At 37.5% G+C, this 16,612-nt stretch overlaps 1 protein-coding gene across 2 annotated transcripts in view; it reads right to left on the reverse strand.

Annotated features, from left to right (window-relative positions):
• The window catches only part of LOC117307049 (contactin-2-like), an 83,073-nt gene that overhangs the window by 35,148 nt on the left and 31,313 nt on the right, over nucleotides 1-16,612 (reverse strand). The window lies entirely within an intron of this gene.

A 16,612-nucleotide genomic window follows, 5' to 3' on the forward strand; every position in this document is an offset into this window, starting at 1 on the left:
AGAAGTAGTACCTGCACCCAAGACTTTATAGCACAACCAGTACATGTACATTTGCAGAGAGAAATTGATTTATTATGAAACAACAAATCTCAATGCAAGTACTATTTGGCTGGAGCCAGTCAAGGACACTACGTACATAATTTACATACAAGATCTTACACAATTGTGTATATCTGTTCTACACGCAGGGAACAGTTGTTCACTGAGACGCACTGTATCAGCATTGTATCTATCATGTCTTTAAAATTAATCATTACTGTTTTATTTTATCATTTACTATTATTTTTTATTAAGTATTGATGTAATAACTATCATGACAAAGTCAAAATGCGCAAATGTGGCCTGGAATAACACTGGGCCATGGTCTATGTTGCCCATGGTGCCCCATTCAAAAGTTCCCCTTAGACTTTAAGGTTTTACAATCTGAGTGCCCTTGCAATATGAAAATGGCCATTCCCATTCAAAGATGAAACTCCAGGCCTGTTGTTCGTGGAAGCTTTTACTGAAAATGAAATTAATAATACCTGGAAGGTTGCAAACTTGGAAAGATAACCAACTCACGAAAACTAAAACAGAAACTCCCCCAAAATAATAAGAGTTTTCCTACGTACTAAAAAAACATTTGCAATTGAGGTCAGATTGACAAAGGTACAAACTTGTACGAAGATTGACAAAGGTACAAGAAAACTTAAACAAAAACTCCCCAAAATTAATATGAGTTTTCCTACAAACTGAAAAACATTAGCAATTGACGTCAGACTGACAAACCTGTACAAACCTGTACAAACTTGTACAAGTGCATTTTCCCCAATCAACAAAAGACAAACATTTCTTAGAAAGCTTAAATGACTAGAACTAAATAAAAAACGATGTCACTGAACTGCGAGTAATTATGTTGGAAGCGCTTTGAGACATGGTGTATAAAGCCCTACATACAAACCGAATACTACTATTATTATTAAAACATGCCATCAACTTAAACAAAAAGAACTTGTCGCTATTTTACAATTAACTGATTGATCGTTAGGGAAGGTATTATTGGTAATCACTCTTACAAATTTGGCTAGAAGCCTACAAGTACATTTCACTTCGAAGTAATGTGGTTACAAATATTTAAAAAAAACTATCTGCCAAAATTTGAGTCTGAGAAGATTACTGTCAGTTATATTTCTCAGATTGTGTATTCTTATTTACTAGATCCCCAAAACCAGAGCAAGAATTCCACAGGTCTTAATCAGAAAAAAAAACCAACCATTTATGATGCAAAACACCTAAATCCAGTTGACTTCTGAAGCATTACTGACAAATGACTCACAAGTTTATTTCTGAGTCATAAAATAGCCAAATAACATGTGAAATGTGAAATTAAACATTCCGACCAGTGGTGCCAGGTGAAACAAATACATCGTAAACCCTACCAGGAATAATGTAATGTATGGCAGGATAAGTGTCTACCCGTGAACTTTCCATATTATTCTTTACAGGAAGGTTGTGACTTGTTGGTGACAAACATTTGTAAAGCTATATCCTGAGAATTTGCAAAATAACAAGTTGTTTATTTAAAACGGCACACCAACAGAAGCGTCAGAGTCGAATAGATTTCTACAAGTACACTAGAACGTAATAAGGTTAGAATGTTATTGCAGTTTTTAGTTTGGGCCATTGTTTTGATTTATTGAACAAGGTTTTGAGGCTAGTTGTTTTTGTGGTGGGTTTTTAATGATGCATTTCAAAGGTCATAACTTAAATAAACTTTGAGCCAGTCCACTTTCTCTTTCTAGGATCGTATACTATTGTTCAAGGTACATAAACTACAGTTTACACGATTGTTTGCAATTGAAATAACTTAAAGGAACACGTTGCCTTGGATCGGTCGAGTTGGTCTTTGAAAAGCGTTCGTAACCGTTTTTTATAAAATGCATATGGGTAGAAAGATGTTGTAAAAGTAGAATACAATGATCTACACAAATATGCCTCGAAATTGCATGGTTTTCTTTTTACCACGTCGACTAACACGGTCGGCCATTTATGGGAGTCAAATTTTTGACTCCCATAAATGGCCGACAGTGTTAGTTCGCGATGTAAAAGGAAAACCGTGCAATTCTGAGTGATACTTGTGTGGATCATTATATTCTACTTATAAAATATCTTTCTAACCATATGCATTTCATAACAAATGGTTACAAATGCTTTTTATAGACCAACTCGTCCGATCCACGGCAACGTGTTCCTTTAAAAGAACGATTTTAAATCTGGAAGTTTTCTTGGTACAAGTACCAACTACTCTGCGAAAAATATCTACAAGAAAATCTTCACCTTTATTTTAAAGGCAGTGGACACTTTGGTAATTACTCAAAATAATTGTTAGCATAAAACCTTACTTGGTAATGAGTAATGGGGAGAGGTTAATAGTATAAAACATTGTGAGAAATGGCTCCCTCTGAAGTAACATAGTTTTCGAGAAAGGAGTAATTTTCCAAGAATTTGATTTCAAAACCTCAGAATTAGATTCTAAGGTCTTGAAATCAAGCATCTGAAAGCACACAACTTCATGTGACAAGGGTGTTTCTTTCTCTCATTATTATCTCGCAACTTCGATGACCAATTGAGCTAAAATGTTCACAGGTTTGTTGTTTTATGCATATGTTGAGATACACCAAGTCAGAAGACTGGTCCACCACGAGTGTCCAGTGTCTTTAAGGGAATTATGTACCATTTAAGAGGCCATACAAAACAATGTACTCCAATACCCTCCTCCCCCCTAATAACCAGGATTAAATAAAGACAAATATTTATTTGCAACCTCACTATAAAAATTGCTGGATTAAATTACACTCAAATTTCAAATTATCTGAAAAGCCTACAAATCCAGGGAGGAAAAAAATCAATTTAAGTCCCTTCAGGTTATCACAGACAGAATTACCAAGAAACGGAATGAACAGCAGTTAGCAGAAAATGCGCGTTTGCGTAACTCCTTTAAAGAGTTGATTTACATACACTTTTATGGTACGATCAACATTAACAAATGTACAAACAGTAAGGTACTGCATAATAGGCACAGGCTACACAAAACACATCAGCTGACACACCTTTTTACAGAAACATCTTCAGCACAATTCTCTTTCAACGATTAGATTGCATAATTGAAATTGATTTGTTGGATGAGGAATTGTCACTCGAATTGATTGGTTTTGTATGGAGTTGAGAAGCTTAAGATATTTATGACCTACCAGGTCTGTACTCTGGTGACCGCGTTATTGTTTGGGCGCAAAAACTCACGAGTCAGAATAATTTAAGTGAAGGCACAACCCACACAGTCATACATGTATGTGGTTTCATGAACAGTAAATTTGTGTACTGTATCAATTGATGGTGATTATTTCCTTCCAGTGCAATTTGAGAAACTGCTTGTATAACTTCAATTAACAGGCATGTAATTTAATTTTTTGAAGCGGCAAGGCCATTTGTATTTCTATTGGGAAAATTACTTGAAGCTTTCTTTATTTTAAAGCCATTGGACACTTTCGGTAAACAGTTTTTTTCAAGGCCCACACTTCGTGTATCACAACTTATATAAAATAACCAACCTGTGAAAATTTAGGCTCAAACGGTCATCGGAGTCGGGAGAAAATAACGGGAAAACCCACCTTTGTTTCCGCACGTTTTGCCGTGTCATGACATGTGTTTAAAACAAATCCGTAATTCTCGTTTTCTCAAAAAGTAAAGCATTTCATGGAATAATATTTCAAGAGAAGTCTTTTACCATTTCCTTCTGTAAACCCTGTAAATTATTTGTAAATCTGTGAACCCTTTTTTTTTTCTGTACCAAAAGTGTACAATGGCTTTAAAGGAACTGTCAATATTTTTTCCCATTACAACAGCAAACAAAATTTATGTAAAACTTTTGTTAATTAGTGAAATTTCATAAAAAGTTTACAATTAACGTGAAGCCTTCAGCAGTGAGCATTAACACATCATTAGGATAAAAGCAAAACAATATTCTATACCCTGAATTTCGTTCTTGAAGGGGCGCGCAGCCTTTGGTAAGGGGCACTTAATTTGCATTGGAACCTGGCAATTAGCACCACAGCAAAAGCACAGAGCACCACAGCAAAAGCATGGGGCACTAAAGCAAAAGGAAAGAGCACCACAGCAAAAGCACTAGGCACCACGACATTTGCTGTGGGTGCACCATGGCTATTGCTGTGCTGTGGGTTACTTTAAGGCCTAGTATGTAATATTTGGTGGGTTACTTTAGACCCAACATGAATCCCAACTTAACCCAACATGAATGTCAACACACAAAGAAAATACGATCTACATGAACGACCCACATGCAAATTGAGAACACGTAAGTGGGTTATCCAAAACTAACAGGGAGGAAACAATTTGATATTCAACGGTCAGCACATGTGAAGGATTGGCATCCAATGAATAAATACATAATAACATATAGAATGTAATGAAATAATGGAATGTGTAAGCAACTTCTCCAAAGGTCACCTTGCTAGACACTTAAAGACCAAGTACGGACTGTGTGAATACGTATCAAGTGCGCAGCAGATCCAGTTCTTAAATGGAGGAGGAACAAATAATGAACAAATGATAAACAAGGGTCGCACTTTGAAAATGAAAGAAGAGCCTTGGGATTAGATCCATATTTGACCTGTTTCTGTTTCATACATGTAGTATCAAGGCAAGCAAGGTCTGCTTATAATAAATTAAAAGTTACAAAAAAGTGGGACGCTATTTGAGTTGTTCAGAATGTTGCTTTACGTTATTTCACATGATGGATTGTACTACGACCATGGTAAGACCCAGTGCTACCAGTATAGCTTACAAAAACAAACTTTGGCATAAATTCTTTTATAGGCATCTTTGCTCCTGCTGGGTTGGACACTTACTTCAAAGTGGTCGTTGAAATTTTGTTTGAAAATGGCCATTGAAATAAATTTCATCAAAAATCAACTTCACAGAGCTGCTCAGCAGAAAATAATGCTCAATAGAAGTTCTGCTTTGCAAATTAAGCAGGATACCAATCACAGATTGTACATGTGACATCTTGACTGGTAACCTTACTGTAGTAAGCACAATTTGGGTGTGCTAAGCTGCTTATTGACATCCATGAAATTTAGCACACCACCTGCACTTTCCAATGATAATACACTGCTCAATCAAATGGGCTTGATTCCTTCCAAAGCGGACAGACTTCACGAACATACGCTGTCCTCTTTCAACATTTCAGTACATGCATCCATGTACCTATAGATATGAACTCATGATGCATGAGATGAATTTATCAGTTATTTCATCAACATCTCAACATAATACCTTTGCAAAGATAAGATGAACCCCCATGGCTAGTGCAGATGATAGCCACATTGGGGGTCTTCAGTCCTCCCTTGACTGGTCCATATTGTACAGGCAGGGAGTGTGGGTTCTCTTTGCTGGACTCCGCCTGGAGGCATGAGGCAGTAGGATCAATACACAGCGGTTATTAGCCAGCTAGTTAGGCCTATGGTTAGACATGGTATAAATTTTCCTCATCATATTGGGGATACTAGGGTCCTGTAGGTAGGGGTGGGGGGGGGGGGGGGGGGGGCGTTACCATAGATTGCGAATGGAATCAGGGAGATTTTGCACAACATTCAGGGAGATACTTAGAATAACACTCAGGGAGATTTTCTAAATTGCTCATCAGAACATGGAAAGATTTATTGCATTAACAGGGAACTTTCTGCAGTATCAGAGAGAGTTGGGAGCTCGGTATTTCTAGAATTGGCATTCCAGAAATACTACACAACTAGTAATCATACTAATAATTTGGGGGGCTAATCATCCTTACTTGCAGCTGAGAAGCTCAATTGCAAAGGACAACGGCTACATACAACATGGTCGAGCCGCAGGCATGCACCGGGCGTCTTTGGCACCTAGCCACATTGGTCAGTGTAACCACGCAGCACAGCCAGAGATCAAAGGTGTTTGATGTAACTGTCAAATCCAAATTTGTTTGATGATCCAAATTTGTCACAGCACAAGTAGGGCTTCTCTGTCTTAATTCTAAAAAATAACAAAATTTACAGAAAAGGTGACAAGGGGTAACAGGATTAAGTATGTACATGTATACATGCGAACATTCATGTTTACATGGACAATTGATGTAATGGACTTCATTTTGCAGTTTTACAAATATGTGAATATGTATTCAACATACAATACAATATAAATTAGTTCATTTACTGATTGATTACTAAATTATGCAGATTTCTGGATCATAATGAGACTCTCCGTCTGTTACGCAACATGATGTAACAAACAAAAATATTCGCATGCAAATTAGTTTGGCTAAACGAACATTGGAGACCCATGGCCTTGATTCACTACACACATACAACTGCCATATGGCCCGACAACAGAAATGAAAAATCAATCATTTGTAGTAATGGGGCATTTGGACAGCCGAGGAGTGGAAGATGCCTTACTTTTTGTTTTCGTCCCACACAGGAGGTATTGGATTCGATTCCAGCCCCAGGGTGACTTCACTCTACAGTGGATCAAGTTAACCAAAAAATAATGAAATATGATAATTTGACAAAACAAATACAGTACATTCACCCAGGCCTGTAGCTTTTGGTTTTTTTAAAGGGCAAGGGCACCAATGCATTTCCTCCTTGGTAAAGGGCACCTTATGAGGAAATTGTGAGTTTCTACTGGAGCATCAAGGGCACCAAGGCAATGACCTGTTCCAACCGTGAAGTATCAGGCCTGTAATCACCCAATCTTTGGGGCACTTTTAGTGTGTTTACTGTTCAGGAGCACCTTTAACGTATTGCACGGTATGTGTCTGTGTACATTGCAAAAGTTTCTATCGCCCTCACACGTTATTATGCATTGGGAAATCCCATCAATCCTGTAAGACACAGGACAGTCTACATCTATTAAAACTATACCGCAAAACCTTGGTCATATTGCAGTGAATCAAGATGCTCGTCAAGGCATGCATTAGATTTAATTGGTTGGTTAAGTGGCTGCACACGTACACAATAATATCCTGGTTAAGACATTACAGAGTGAGCGCCCTGGACTTAAAGATAAGATGTCTGGAGAAATTTCAGTTTCTGGATGAGATCCTATCCTTTCAATCTCAAAATAACATCAAATAACAGGCTGACTGAAATTTGGTTCCTTCAACATTCATGTATATATTAAGCACGCAGTATCATTAAAAACTCTTACAAAAACTATGCTAACAGTCATGGCTTCTGACTGGCACCCCGAACAAAGAAATTGTCAAAATGGGGCTTAGATAGCTCAGTTGGTAGAGCGCTGGCTCGTTAATCTTGCGGTCATTGGTTCAAATCCCGCTCTAGTCAATTTTTCTTGAGTAATTACTTTAAGTGTCCAGTGCCTTAAAAATACACATCAATTCGTTTGAATCCACATTTTGTAACAAATTGCTTTAAGTTATAGTTTTATTTTTTGTCTTGTACATAGAAGTACCTGCATGATGTGCTATTCATATTAATATTACTTGATGATGATTGGAAAGCCAGATGCATTACTTACTGTGCAGCACATAGATCCATGTAGACCCTTTATACCAAAACAATTTAAAATCAGTGCATTAATTGTTTCTGAATATTTTAATCTTTGATTTGGGGTTGAACAACAACAGATCTACTCGAGCAGATTTTAACCACAACCCTGGGATTAACGCGCCGGTGCTCTACCAACTGAGCTATCCAGCCCTACATTGGCAGTCTCCTAATTTTGTCAACATTTTTGTTCAGGGGTGTCAGTCTGAAGCCATACAACCGTTAACTGCTGTGTAACCAGGGATCACACCCGAATTCCTATAGTATTGTAATTTAAGCGGCAGCCAGGGGATAACCTTAAGGGGATGCAACTATTTAGTTGATTTAATATGAAATAACATAAAATTATTTTACCCCAACTCAAAACATAATGTACATGTAGTGTAGGAGGGCACTCAATTGTGTGCTAATTATTTTCAGCTCCCAGCAATGCATGACTTATTGACATGCCCCATGTTCCTCCAATCACGTTGAATCATTATGTTTTTAAGTATTGCGTTCTGCAGGTTGCGATCTGTTCTAACAAAACAATAAATATTTCACTTTCCTCTGGACTTTTTCCCCTGATAGTTTAAAGGAAGCCTCAGACTACATGTATGTACTTTTACATATGCTTTACATACATTTTCAATCATGAGTACGCATGTATAAACGAATGCAAACTGTCCAGGATACTTAAAAATGTAATTTGTAATCTTTTTTTTGTTATCAAGAAGACCTTCATTTAAAGGTTGATATGGTTACTAACCACTTAGACCAGATGTCTAGTCAGATAATTTGTGCACTGTCAAAATAACTTTGAGATTAATATTTCACAAAGCTACCATACTGGATGCAGACTTCATCTATCTAGCTGTAGTGTATACTGGTTATCTTGCCAAGCCTCATTGCACAGAAATGGAAATGCCTGTTAAAGGTACTCCTACGCAGTGTTCCCCCTTTAACAGGAGTGGTCTGCTGACCAAACGCTAGTTACATGGTATGTACAACACACAAGGACCACTAGCTCACTGTTAAAAAGCATCCATCTTTAATGTGATATATGGACGAGTGAAGAAGCTAGTGGACCAGTCAACGGACTATCTATCAGGGATGGATTTTAGTCTTAAGTTTTATGATCCTAAAGAGTTCCACGTTAGTAATATCCTCTGTTGTTGTCTTCAAAGCATTTAAATGGGGTTGCTGGTTGGACTGCTCTAACTTTTAATTAGTGACTCGCCAGCAGGGTCTTTTAGGGTAATTTACTAGTCCGCCAGCTATTTCACCGGTCAATATTTGAAATGAAAAAGGGATGCTTTTTATAAACACTGAACTAGCCAGCCGGACTACTTGGGGTGAATTTTTACTGATACTCACAAACGTATTTTAACTGCTATTTGACCACTGTTAAGAGAACACTGTGATGAATGCAATTGACATAATTCACAGAGGACAAAAAAACAAATCAGACCCAACAATCATGCTTAGTGTCTGTACATTTCCACATGATCCTCGGATGATTCCACAAAGTGAAATTACTTTCCAATTTTTTCTTTCATAATCCAAAGGAAATTGCCATCAGGAAATGTTTTGTAATTGGAGTAAAGGGGAATAGGGCAATTGAAGACCCTTAAGAGCTTATCCAACTGGCAATCTGTTCCCACTCTAGGATGACTGCCAACAAATAGAAATATGTTTTTTTCTATGTTTTCAGAAATCAGTTTCCTGGTAACTCTTGTTGATTCTGTGTATAAGAGGTACTACATGTATGATGGCAATCAAGTTCTTAACTCCAATGTAGTGTTGGTGTACATATAATTCTATTATTATTATTTTGTTTAGAATGATTTGTTACTCTTTAGGGAGGTTTTTATTATACGTAGTTCCCAGTAGACTCCATCTTTACGGTCAACTTGGGTATTGGCTTCGAGCTGCGTCAAAGTGTCAAATGTTATCATGTAGCAAAGTGTTTCAACAACCAATCATGAGAGGAATTTGATAAAACTCCTGCATGTTGTTTGTACATGTATTATCAATGTGAAACACATAGGCAGCAAGTTATGTGTGCGTTAAGAAAATGATATCATTGGCGTAAAGATGGCCGACTTAACACTGTGTGACGTCAAGAGACAAGTATCAGTGATGTATATTTTAAAACACAAACATTGTTAACTTAAAGGCACTGGACACTATCGGTAATTACTCAAAACTTACTTGGTAACAAGCAATGGAGAGCTGTTGATAGTATGAAACATTGTGAGAAACAGCTCCCTCTAAAGTAATGTAGTTTTCGAGAAAGAAGTAATTTTCCACTAAAATATTTGAATTTGATTTCAAGACCTCAGAATTAGATTTTGAGGTCCCGAAATCAAGGATCTGAAAGCACACAAGATGTTTTTCTTTCATAGTTATCTCGCAACTTGAGTTCAAATTTTCACAGAATTGCTATTTTATGCATATGTTGAGATACACCAAGTGAGAAGACTGGTCTTTGACAATTACCAAAGATATCCAGCGCATTTAACTGATTGTGTCACATGTACTTGGAAATTTTTCCAAAATCAATATCCATATCCAGTACCTCCTCCTTAAGACTAAATATTACACTTCAAAATCAATATCACAATCATCAAGTAGCAGAGCCATCAACTCTTTCTAATTCTGCACAAAATTCCCTGACAATCAATCAATCTTTCCATGTTCTGATGAACAAATTTGAAAATCTCCCCTATTTGGAAACCATTTTCCTATTGTGTTGAATGAAACTCTAAATATCTCCCCGATAGAAGATGCAAATGTTGGCAGCTCTTCCACAGGGCGTGTAAAAATGTAGTGTACGAACATCAAATGTGTGCAACGTTTTCTTTCTTCACGAAACAGCCACCTTAAAAAGGCAAAAGCTGACAGACCCATCTATAGAGGACTCGCTTGCTGGTACACACAACTAGAAGGCATAGACTGAGCAGCCTGCTGCAACATATATCAGCCACATTAGCAAAATGATAAGAAATTTAAAAACGAATGATTCACATGGAATAAATAGACCGACAAACAGATCCTATGTATACATACATACAACTTCATTATGTTGATTGTCATCATTTGGCAGACTCTAGAGTGGTTGAAATGTATGTAGTTGGTCAGTGTGTGTCTCATCAGTTATTGGTCGCCTTGGAGCACTCACTCAGCGTCTAGTCAGGGCATGCTGGGTTAGTGTGGGTGTGGCATCATGATGTAATGTACAGTACTGTACTGTACATAGGGTATACAGGATCATACAGGATCAAGGTCCTCTATGTATGGGATGTGTGCACAATTTACAATGCAGGGGATTTCATCCAGCAAATTTTGCAAAGCAAAAAAAAAAGAGACTGAATTTAAATTTTATGCGCAGTGAATGCTAAGATTGAATTGGCAAATGATTGGTTTTGAGTAGGAGCTGACACATTTTGTGTAGCATTTTGCTCTGCTATAGCAAGCAAGGAGTAACCAACAATGTTATTATTAACATATGTTTTAAGTAAACAAATTTAGTTTTAATTCTCTTGTCAAACATTTTCTCATGCAAAAATGTTGATTTGAATACTGCCACTTCCAAATGTCTGCTTTAATGTAAAAAGAATAAAAAAGGGCTTTTTGAAAGACCATATTCTTGCATTTGAACAGTTTCTTTTATCAGATTGTTTTCATCATTCCAGAGTTTGGAGATATTAATAGTCTCAGAATAATTCCAATCAGAGCTAGTAATTCTTGGTACAAACAATGCAGCGGTCCTCAGCACGTCCTTGCGGCCATGACCTTAAAAAAGAAAAAAAAAAAGACATCTGGGAAAATACGTTGTTTGTAATATCCCTGAGTCAAATCCGTTTCTCCAGTTTTGATTGAATTGGAAGAGCATTTCAACATGGAACCCGGAAAATTAAGCAGTAGGCAGGACAGAAATATCTGGGCACTGACAATTTTTAAGTATTTCGGCAGACCAACATCGCTTTCCTTTGTATTGTAGTATATAGGGACTGACACGTGTAGTTAATAATAGTTTGGAAAATGTTTTGATTCAAGGTTATAAAAATTTCAAGTAAAATTGCAGACATATTGGACGGTAGAACATTGTGAGATGTGGGTAGGTGAGATAAGACATGTAAGATGGATCAGTTCTTCTGTCATGCATTTCAGAGTTGTTCTCTTTGGTACCGACTGAGGATGGCATTCTTACGAATTGCATTTTTATGAATGAATAACTGTCACAGCTTTTTTTTTTTTTTAACAGGGCATTGAAACTCCAGAAATGCATTAATTAGAATTCAGCAAAACATGCAATTTGTGACAAGGGAAATGCATGGAAGTGTTCGACACAATACGCTTTAATTGAAGAAATGTTGTGAACAACTCCACCAAGTAAAGGAAATAAAATAAATTGTAGGTGAAAGTTAAAACGCTTACATATAATGAAAGTTGAGATTGATAGTTGCGTGTATGTGTTTTCAGCATCATATTTCACATTATGAAAATTAACTTGGACTCCAAGTGTGTGCACAGTGCACTGACCATTATACTAAGGCCTCCCATTGAACACCAGGTACCCGATTTGAATGCATAGACCATGTAACCCTTGTCTACTGAAATAACGAGACCTTGTAGATTCCAAGGCATTTCTGGCAGGCAAGATATACTTGTATACTGTGTATACAGGTCATATTAAAATGTTACATTTCTAGTCATAACTTCAATATTCAAGAGTTATAAAAAAACAGCTCTGAAACATATTTTAAGATGTGCCCCTCTCTTCATATCAAAAGTTGACAAAAATAAAATAGTACAACTTCTGTAAAACATAAGATTACAAAAAAAAAAAATTCTCATCAAGCTGTCTACAAAGCATGCCTGCAGGAACTCCAAGCTCTGCAGCTCTTTTTTAAAACATGTGATTGCATCATTGAGCCATCAGTAAAGCCAGAGACGTTTTGAAGAGGATGATCGAAAGACATATGTACAAGCACTGTAGGTACGTTGATGAAATCCTGGAAAATGTTGTCACTTGCCACACTTATTTTGAAAATATCAAACTGAATGGTATTTGGGATGCATGAAGATATTGCAAACATCTGTCCCAGAGATAAACATACTGACTTGAACATACGGTGGCCACAACTAAATTTGAAAATTATTGGTTCACCACAAGCCTTGAATTTCATTTTCATTAAAGGGCAAGGACATTTTCATTTCATGGCGTATAGTGGCCGAGCGGTCAAGTGCACTGGACTCAAGATCTGCCGATTCAGATCAGCGGTATGGGTTCAAATCCTGGTCTTGACACTTCTGTCCTTAGCAGGACACTTAATCAATATCATTACTACACATCCTCTGGTCCATCTTAACTTCCAACACAGTACATGTATGTGTGGTACCATTGGACAAACTCAAGTCTATGGCAAACTCTTGAATGGGCGGGCACCAAGGCCAAGACCAGGGCAACAGAGGCCACCTGTAAATTTCCAAGTCTCTTGCCACAAAGGATTAATAATGTAAGGGAAACTAATGTACTTGTGGCTTAAGGCCTACATACAAGTGCATTACAATTGCCTTGTTCCTGGCCCCAAACTATTCATGGATTCAGACTCTAGTGCATCCAAACTTGATGGATCCATGAATGTACATGTACAGATTGTGGAAATTGTATCCACAACAGCCAAGTGAAAACAAAAAGTACACTTACCTGATATATTTTCTAAACAATGAGATTGCAAGTGGAGTTGACATAACAAAACTACAAGTGAAAACTAAACTAAAGTATCCATGCCACCAGAATCCAGGCCACCAGGCACCATGTGAGACAACTTAAATTCTTGTTACAGGAGTGTTTACATGTGTAATCATTTTCGTTTTAACTCACTACTCGCTCCTAATTTGAAATAATCTGACTAACACAAACAGGGTTTCAGCAATTGATTTTATCACTGTTCCAATACAGTGATCAAATGTCTGAAATGTCCAATGCTTCTGAAGGTATGGCTACTGTTTTGTAAAACCGCTACCTGTCTGCAAACATTTCCATCATGAAGTCAACTAGAGTGATGACCCATATAAATTAAAACAAGGTTAATTGGTGATGAAAATGCAGGTTGCATCAGCAATATCAGGCTGGAATTTCATCTTTGAAAGGTCAAGGCCATTTTTCAAACATCTTCAATTTCTACAAGAAACTTTTGAAGGGGCACCAAGGCAAAAACAAGGGCAACAGAGCCTCTGTGTAATTCCAGGCCTTCAATATGTTAACCTACTAATGTTTAACATGGTCTTGCACACAGGTTAACCCCTCATCTCATTGAGTGTGAGCAATTACAGTTCAGGTCAACAAGTTCCCCTGTTGCATCAAGTATCCCCTGGCGACAGGGAGTGGCAACCTCATTACACCATCATTGCAATGACACACTCATCAAACAAACTAACGGACAAAATAAAACCATGCATCCTCCAGGAGACGATCTGTGATATCAGCCTACATGAAACACAGCAGGGATCCAATTTCAGGGCGAAAAAAAGATCCAAGGGACTTAAATTTAGAAACTCAAAGCTTCTCCCGAACCAAAAATATTTTTAATGAGACCATGAGTCCAGACCCTACATTTAGAAACGTATTTTTCTAAAAATTTCATTCACAAACCTTCTTAAAAGAGTGGTTTCTGTGTGTGTTTCTCAATACATGTAGTAGGAATCATCTGGAAACGAGCTCCAAGACACTGGGCATATTTTCGGATCTTGATTTGGGGTGGGGGGGGGGGGGTACTGGACTCGAGTCTGTCAGTAAGATCAAGAGTGTTTATTTTCTGCTGTGCACCTCACAAGTGCCTTCCAATTGAGCAGGTCAGAATAACATTCTTAACTACTAGAAAGCTGTGTTTACATTGGGTTAATATTTAAGCAGAACCATACATGTAGGTAACATTCCAAGGGGTAAATGTGTCTGACAATGAATAAATCAACGAAAGAAGAAGAGCCACAACCATGGTAAAACAAACCAACTTACTCAATATAAACACATGAGGGTGCTATACCAGTGACCTTTAACCTGATGTGACAAAATACATGACCTGGCTGGGCTTTAAATGGTCAAGTTACCCATTTGCTCAGAAAGCTTACACCCAAAACTCCAGTATATGAACCTGGCTTTTATAAAGGACTACACAACAGGCAAGGAAGATCCATTGGTCAAGGGATGCTGTGACCATGTTGGATGAGACATCTAGGATAGCTTTGTTTATAAATAAGAACTATCTGGGGCATAATCTACAGGGGGCCCTCAGCATTGTGTGCAGAAGCTGCCCAGATGTCTTGCTCAGCTCATGGCTTAGAAATTGCTTCTTTATTAAACTACATAATGTACCTGTGCATGCATTTCTGAAGGACATGTGATTAATGTGTTGATAAAAAGAGGCACAAAACCACTTAACTTCATATAAAATGTGTTTGGGTTGATCAAAGAAAAAATTACTAGGGTGAGACTTGAACCTGCTACCTCCAGATTAACATGCCGGCACTCTACCACATGGGCCCAATTTCATAGCGCTGCCTAACAGTAAGCAAATTTTTGTGCTTACTGTAGCAGAAAAATTTGCTAAGGTGCAAGCATATTTCACAAGTTAACAGAAAAATTGGGCGGCCATATTGCGCGTTTACCATGGATTTGCATTGTGACGTCATTTATTTTTGTGCGGTACGCACCGGAAGGTTAGCATGCCTTTTCGTGTGCTTACGGTTAGCAGCGCTATGAAATAGAAGACGCACATTAAGTACAAAATTGGCCGCTAAGCAGCGCTAAGAAATTGGGCCCTGAACTTATCTAGTCTTATGTTGGCAGTCACCTATTTGCCAATATCTTTGTTTGGAGTGCCAGTCAGAAGCCATTCAACCTGTACCTGCTTGATAGCCTTGGATTACAGCCAAGATTACCATATAACCTCGGAACATAAACTAGTCACTCATGTAAAGCCATGGATTATTTCCATTCATTCTAATGTCTTTGCTTTTTGACTCAATTTTTTCTTCTTTTCCAACTGGCTTAACTGTATTATTTGGAATATGTACATAGTATTGACTGTATTACCATGTTTCTGTGGAAACCATAATTTACCTTGGAACCTTGAAATGTTCCAGTTACTTTTCTTTTTTAGACATCCCTTACATACATGTGGATCGGTCACTACATTTACGCTCCTTGAATCATTTCAGGAATCCACTCACAAAATTATATTTTTGCACCCAAAAAAATGAAAAAAAACAGTTTGAATTTCTTGCCCTTTTACCTTCCACAATGAACATGCATTTCTGGCCATCCCTACTTAACATCTGCCTCCTTCTCGTGCAGTCTGTTAACCTTCAACAAATCATTTCAATGTACTGGATTGGACTCGACAGGAACATGTAAGACAATCTTACCCATTTGCTTTAATACCTCATTAACTGGTGCACTGTAAATTTATAACTACCGTAAATTTATACATGGTGTACTGATTAATTTGTCTGCCTAACCACAACACAGTGTGCCAACTCTACATGGTATTCCTCTTCAATTTTCCTATGATACAAATCACCATGGCTGGAAACCTTCGACATGCCTTAATAAAAATCAACAACTGCCGCAGCTGGTTTATTGACAGTAAGATAGTGACAGTCATCACTGTAATAACTAAGCAATAACCTGCAAGTCTTGTGTCTATTCTTCGAACAGTTGTCGTCCATAAAGGCATTTGATTTTGTTCTCTTCTTAAAATATAACAATCTGTACGGGGAAGCCAAAGACTCTAGAAGCCCTAGAACAGAAAGTGGGAGAAGAACGTTTAATTTGAGGGGTGCCCAGGCTTGGAACAACTTGCCGCATAATCTGAAATCTCTACAGCCAAAAGAACTCAATCAATTTTTAAATCAACTCAAACAGCTCAGTTTATCCCATTTTTACTGACTTTCTTAATCCCAATTTTACTGGCTTTTGTTATAACTCCATTGTTTTTTGGGTTTTTTTTTGGTATTTGGTTGTGTGT

This window comes from Asterias rubens, chromosome 2 (assembly GCF_902459465.1).
Source record: "Asterias rubens chromosome 2, eAstRub1.3, whole genome shotgun sequence".
NCBI classification, from domain to species: Eukaryota; Metazoa; Echinodermata; class Asteroidea; order Forcipulatida; family Asteriidae; genus Asterias; species Asterias rubens.